This window comes from Hesperophylax consimilis, chromosome 15 (assembly GCF_061612785.1).
Source record: "Hesperophylax consimilis isolate HC1 chromosome 15, BYU_Hcon_1.0, whole genome shotgun sequence".
Classification (NCBI taxonomy): Eukaryota; Metazoa; Arthropoda; class Insecta; order Trichoptera; family Limnephilidae; genus Hesperophylax; species Hesperophylax consimilis.
This window is the reverse complement of record NC_142850.1, coordinates 10,672,034-10,679,305: the sequence shown is the minus strand read 5'-3', so window position 1 is coordinate 10,679,305 and position 7,272 is coordinate 10,672,034.

Below are 7,272 nucleotides of genomic sequence, written 5' to 3'. Positions count from 1 at the left end.
ATGTTCTTTTAAACTTGATTATGTCCATAGTATTTTTTATTTCATTTGGCAGGGCATTTTATAGTTTTGATGCGTGAAATTTATTGTTTTTCTTGCCAAAAGTATGTTTTTTTCTATGGAACGTGTAGATTCTTGGTTTTTTGAAGGTTTGTTAGTCAGTAATGTACCCATTTAAAATGCTTTGATGTTGAATAAAACATTTTTTGAGTAAAGTATTAAATTACTGAAAACATTTTAGTTTTGCAATAAAAGTTTTGGGAACATTCAGGTTCTTTAAGTAAACAAAACGTATTCAACGCTTAATTCCCAAGATTTCCAGAATTATTGCAATAAAAGGGTTGAGAAAACGTAAACAGACGGCACTAATTTCCGATAGGTATATCCAACATGGGAACGAAAACAAAGCTAATAATGTTATTACGACATGTTTGTTTAATGTTAAACATAAGCCGCTAATCGATTGGACGAACAAAGCCATATTATGTTGCTCGCTTCATTCCAAGTATCATTTATCGTAGATTTATTCTTATCCTATCCAACATAATTATTTGTGTAACGGTGATTACAAGGAATCTATAAGGAAGAATCCTTTAATTATGACGACTTTATTACGCGTAGTTAAGTGAATATATAAAGGTGAAGTAAAGTAAAGAAGGAATTGAGGACGTCACAGAAAATAATGTACAGTCAGATTATTTGAATTCGACCGGTCGATGGCCGAGTTGACATCGCGTTTGGGTCCCACCCAGGCGTAGTGTGTTCAATCCCTCAGCTGGCTAAGTCCTCCATCACAATACAAGCAACATTTTCAGCTTACTGTGGTGGTAGTAGGAGTTTTTCAAATATTGTCAGGTTATTCGTAACCCGGGAATGTTTGTTTTTCTTTTTTCAAAAAAGAAAAACCTGTATTGCGTCTTATTAAAATGTTACAGAAATAGGGGTGAATAATATAATTTTAATGTGTTCCTGGACAACAAGTGTACTCCGTTGCATTCTATCTTTCAACACCTGCGAGGTTTGATGCTTTGTGTCTTTATTTTAGACAAAACCATACCTTAGTTTTTATTAGTTTATTAGATTAGCAACACAAATTAAACACAATAAGTTTATTATTGTACTAATGGTTTATATATTTTATTTCTAATACACCGTTGTACAGCCTCCAACCTTAATAATAGTTCTGCTAAGTTCAGATAGTTAAATCAAGTCGTCATAATGATATTATGTTGTTACAAATAATGCATTTAGGCAAAGAATTTTTTTATGAAAACTGAAGTAATTATTAAATTATACAGTTGCAAGCATCGATAGTTGGTCGATGGTAGCAAGTGCTTCGTAAGTAAAATTTGTCGTCCAATTCATCGTAAGACAGGTTTTAGACACAGTCATTAATATGCATAATTATTACAATTTGGGAAGCGGGTATGGTACGGCCGCCCCGAGAATCATTTATTGGATAACCAACACTCCTAAGTCACCCTAGGTGGTTCGCTACGTTTGATCACTTGGCAGGGGTGCCCGGGTTCATGGGAGTGAAATTTGTCTAGGTTTTGGCGGCGGATTCCTTTGCCCACCTTCTGCGTGGCGGGTCGGATCGGGAGAGACTGGTTGAGGGAGACCTTTTTACTTCTCCAGCTGGACTCTTGACCAATTGCCTTGCAATTCAGCGGGAGAGATGGTTTCGTACATTCTGCATTCCTGGACAGATTGACCCCAGATCCCAACACACCCTTCATACTATTTCCCTTCCTAGAACATCCTCTCCTTATTTCCCTAAAATAACCTCCATACAGCATACCCAAAGATGATATAGGACCTGAGGGAATTTGTTTTCCTCGTGACCTCCTGTTTGGAACAAATATTTTAAAAAAATATACCGTAGTCATAAAGCATTTCAAGGCTTTGGAATACCGAAGCGCAGTGAAAATGACAAACATTTACACAAAGTTTATTGTTTAGACACATTATCATGTTATTATTTCAGTTCCAGAAATCTAGTCTAAAAGCGATCAGTGAGGACACTGAAATGCAAATTTTCTGATCGCCTGCTTAATTAGCCAAGCAGTGGACGAATCAGATGGAAGAAGTACGAAGAACGGATTATTCGATAAATATGAACATATTTTTATTTGTTCAAACTTCGAAAGAAAACCCCTCAATATTTTAGTAATCGTGAATTGTGGCCGAGAATATTATTAAAAAAAAATTCTCTACCGATCAATATAAATTTATAACTTCATAGGGTGATAAAATGGCAGGCGATGATAAAAACTTTAACCCCAATAGACCCTAAACAAACACTTTATGTGACCCAAATTTATAGGTTGAACAAACATTGGAAGAAAACATTATTTTTTACTTATCTTTTAGTCCATTTCAAAGAAACTTCCACATATGTTTGCATATTATTGGCTGATGGACAACTTTTCTTTCTTAAAAAAAGTATCTCTCGCGTCATTATAGTTCCCTTTAAAAACTACCACTTCCGAAATCTTTAACTATTTAATCATCGTGTCAATTATACAACTCTATTCTTAATCAAAATTTATAAATATAAAACATAAGAAATAACAACAACATTTATATGAGAAACAGTAGATCTCAAGGTCATAAAAATATCCAACAAAAAACTACAAATCCAAGATTTAGGCAAAAAAACTTCCATAATATAGGAATTAAACTCCATAAAAACAACACAGCAAAATAACACAACATTATGAAAACGTTTAATTCCCAAAAATGCTGGATCCATAACATAGGGAGATCAGAAATAGAAAATACAGTGACACTAAATACAGACTGAAACTTAAACCACTCAAATGCACTAAGAACACTCATAACTATTTGGGAAAAAAACACTAAACGATCTATTTACAATTACTTCGTTATATTATCCATTCTACTAAATTTTAATAACATGTTAATAAAATCCTCAGCATGGGAGATCCCAGTGAGGATTTAATTATATTTATTCGTTACAAAAAAGGAAGACAACAAATCCGTTTTTATTGATATTCCAATATTAAATAATAAAAAAGTTGTAAACTTAGATTTGAACATAAAGTGGTAGATGTTTTTCTCAACCATTGGGCATATATGCTCATTACAATGCACACATGTAGAACGACGCAGCTGAAGTTATTATTAATTACTGGCTTCCATCGATCTGTTATAATACGAAACCCGCTTGTAATCACTATAATATAATATTGTATCCAGTAGATACTACATCCAACCTATGAGTTCATGAGTTGAAAAGAAAATTTGATCAGTTACTCTAAATTTGTTTACTTTACCATCCGAGATTAAACAATGATTGCACTTTGTTCATTTCAGTAGATGACACCCTTGTATTTGCATTGTGGTCTATATCTTAACACACCCGATTTACATTCCTACACTCTGTACCCAGTCATTGTCAAAAATATTCCTGATATAAAAATATTTGCTAATAATTGCTCAGTCCAAGGATTTACCTTTCTTCTTGACTTTAATGTTATAACCATTTATTATAGGTAAATTTTTTTTTGAATATTTTATAAGTTAACACTGAAGCCACGGGCAGAAATCATAACAATCAGAATTCATTCACTAGATATTAAACTTAGTTATAAGCCACTAGTAATAAGTTGTTAGTTTTAATGATATGAATAGATTAAACGCTTAAATTAAGTTGAACCTTTCCTTATCTGCGGTGTGTATTTACTACACATTGCTTCTAATAACTTTAATAACGCTATAAATATAATAAATTCTGGGTTCAGATTTTAGGTATTCCTCTGTTATACATTTATACACTGAATAAAATAATATATTACATATTTTTCAAATTCAATTAAAAATCAAAGTTTTTTGTTAAAAATCGGGAACATATACACCAATACAATCAACCGTGTGATACTAATACGCGAAGAGTGTGCGAGGAAATGACACGCTATTGATAGAAGCGGCCGCTACACTACTCGCTTCGACGCTTCGACGAAGTCCTCGACGAAGTTAGCCGAAGTTCGAAGTGCGTGCCCACACACTCGTGCAACTTCGCGAGTAACTCAGTCCAACCAGTCAGTGATTGGTTTATTTATGCCGTGACGCTTCGAGTCCTTTGACTCGAGCGCATTTACCGACAACAATCGGAAGTCGGGCGAAGCGAAGCGAAGTTGCCCGAAGCGAAGTGAAGTTCGTGCCCACACTATCGTATTCGGTCAACTTCGATCAACTTCGCGAGTAGTGTAGCTGGGCTATCTTGCTTTAATTTGCTATGCGGGAACATGAGACATCCACATTTCTGCAGTTGTAGTTTTTGATTTAGACCATCGATACCTACGACCGCACAGCTGTGTTTGTGCCAGCCGCTAGCCGCGCCGCTAGCCAGTTGGCCGCGAACCGTCTTTATATGTGGACATGATGTGGACCCTTCGTACGTTTCTTTAGCATCTGCCGATGGTTTTTTCATGTTTTCAGCAATTAAATTACAATTATTATCACTTTTGATATAAAATATAATGAACATAATCGACTAACTACGAATATTCATACATTTCCGATATTAAATCGCTTATTTTGAGATGTGTATTGACTACACAGCACCGGAACGCGTGTATTTTTTTAGCACAGTAAGGGAAAGGTTAACCCTAGATAACTAATTGCTCGTCGAAGCGACGACGCGCTACTCGGTTAAATTCGAAATCACTTCCTTGACCTTGAGTCTTTTATTACCTTCCTGATTTGAGTAAACAGTAAAGCACGTGACGCGATTGCGGCCGCACGCATACTACAACGTGCCTTATGACCATCTCGTCGTCCGCTGGACGAAAGTTTATTTATAACAACAATGTTTATTTGTAAGGTACGTACATTCATATTTTCTTATATTTATTGCTAATGTTGGCAAATCTTCTACAATAGAATAATTTTATATTATATTATAATTTTACTGGTCTTCCATTAAAAGCCTTAGCTTGTGGATGGAAGAAGAGTTAACATGAAAAGCTTCGGATTCATCTATGTTAAACGTGACTAAAATTTGCAACCTGTACGAGACGTGTTTGCCTGCACAAGAAAAGACTGTAAATAATAAGCACCGGCACACATCAGTCCTCAACCTGGGTAATAATTTAAGTAAAACACCATGAGGTGTTCTATCTAAACCATCATAAAAGAAAGACGATTCGAATCAAAATTCACATTTTAATTACAAGTATTGTACTGGTATACAGAACATACAAAGGGGTGTAGCTTAAAGTTACTTCCTATTTTTTACAGCCAACCCAATTCACAAGAAATATTTATATGCATTTCAATACAACTGAGATTTAAAACACAGATAGAAAACTTATATAATCGGAATCATTTCAGCGATAATTTCAGATTGGAGCCCATTGTGCATCATGGCGCCATACGATACAGAAAATGGCGTAGGCGACTGCTGGAGCAGTGGCCAGTTCAATTGGTGGCCAGCTGGAATCGGCCAGCCTCTAGGCTTCAGCATCAATGGCTAATTCAGTCGGTAGCCAGGAAAAATCGGCCAGCCTCTAGGTTTTCAGCATCAATGGCTAATTCAGTTGGTAGCCAAGAAGAATTAGGCGGCTTTAAGGTTTTCAGCATCAATGGCTAATTTAGTCGGTAGCCAGTAAGAATTGGCCGGCCTCTAGGTTTTCAGAATCAATCGCTAATTCAGTTGGTAGCCAGGAAAAATTGGCCAGCCTCTAGGTTTTCGGCTTCGATGGTCAATTCAGTCGGTAGCCAGGAAGAATTGGCCGGCCTCTAGGTTTTCAGCATCAATGGCTAATTCAGTCAGTAGCCAGGAAGAATTGGCCAGTCTCTAGGTTTTCAGCATCGATGGCTAATTCAGTTGGTAGCCAGAAAGAATTGGCCGGCTTCTAAGTGTTCAGCATTAATGGTTAATTCAGCCGGTAGTCAGGAAAAATTGGCCAGCCTCTAGGTTTTCAGCATCGATGGCTAATTCAGTTGGTAGCCAGGAAAAATTGGCCGGTTTCTAGGTTTTCAGCATCAATGGCTAATTCAGTCGGTAGTCAGGAAGAATTGGCCAGCCTCTAGGTTTTCACCAGCAATGGAGCAGGTATTGGCCAGCCTCTAGGTGATCAGCGGCAGTGGGCAGTTCAGTCGTTTGATTATAAGAGCCGGCACACGGAGACGCCCCATTATTGTAATGATGACAGATGCGTCTGGCTCAGAGTGCCGGCCGTAAACAGCTCATTAGAAATAGTTGTAATCTTTAAAATGATTGTGCCGTGATGGAGAAACAGAAGCGACTACAGATTTCAGTTGACACTCAGGAATTTATAATTATAATCAACAGATTGCGTTTTAACTGGAAGTGTTCCGTCCACTCGTGTTAATTTTTGAAATTTGACTGACGAATATTGGAGTGTTTTTAGCTATTTATAATTTCTCTAGCAAGCCCTCTTGTGATGTCAATATCTTTACCACAACTTGTTTAAGTTTCAGACACAGGTGTTTTTAGGTGAGAATAATAATTTCGCCCAGCTACTGGTTTGTCAATATTTTGATTTTTCTCCGGCTTGATTCGTCTAGTAACCGATTATTGTGGTGCATTTTTCAACTCGTAAATTTTATAATATTAAATGCAATAAATTCGTGTTTTCATGTTTGATACACAACCTGTATCCATCAAAGGCCCGGAGGATGACCAAACACCGTTGCACCAGATGTAGAAAAGCTATTTGTGGTCCACATAATGTTGACATGTGTGGTCACTGTGTAGACTGATATTTTGATATTAATTTGTACTTAATTTGTTCATTAACCTTACTTTTGTGCCATGTAACAAGTTCATATCTTAATTGAATATTTTTGATTTATTTATAGTGTTTTATTGCGTAGTCCACTCGACAAAAGTGTAGTTACAATGAAACAATGAAAACAGTTTAGTTATCTAGGGTTAAACGTTGAGACGATTTTCTCAGGAAAACAGCGCTACACAAATAATCCAATCATTATTATCAAATAAAATGCCTTGCATCAGATATGATTAGATGTTTTTTAACTGACCAAAGTTTTATCGTGATTTATTTCTGGTACATTACGCCGTGCTGCGCTTCTTCTTTCTTTAACCAACGTTTTGGAGAACATTACAGTAATTGCGTAATCAGGCCATATGTGTGTCACATGCTTTGTGATCTCTATCTTTGTACAGACGGAGGTACCAAATTATTTGTACACCAGTTTTAAGTCTGTGTTAGGAAACAATTATACAGGACATTCTGTTTAATGTTATTATAGTGACTGATT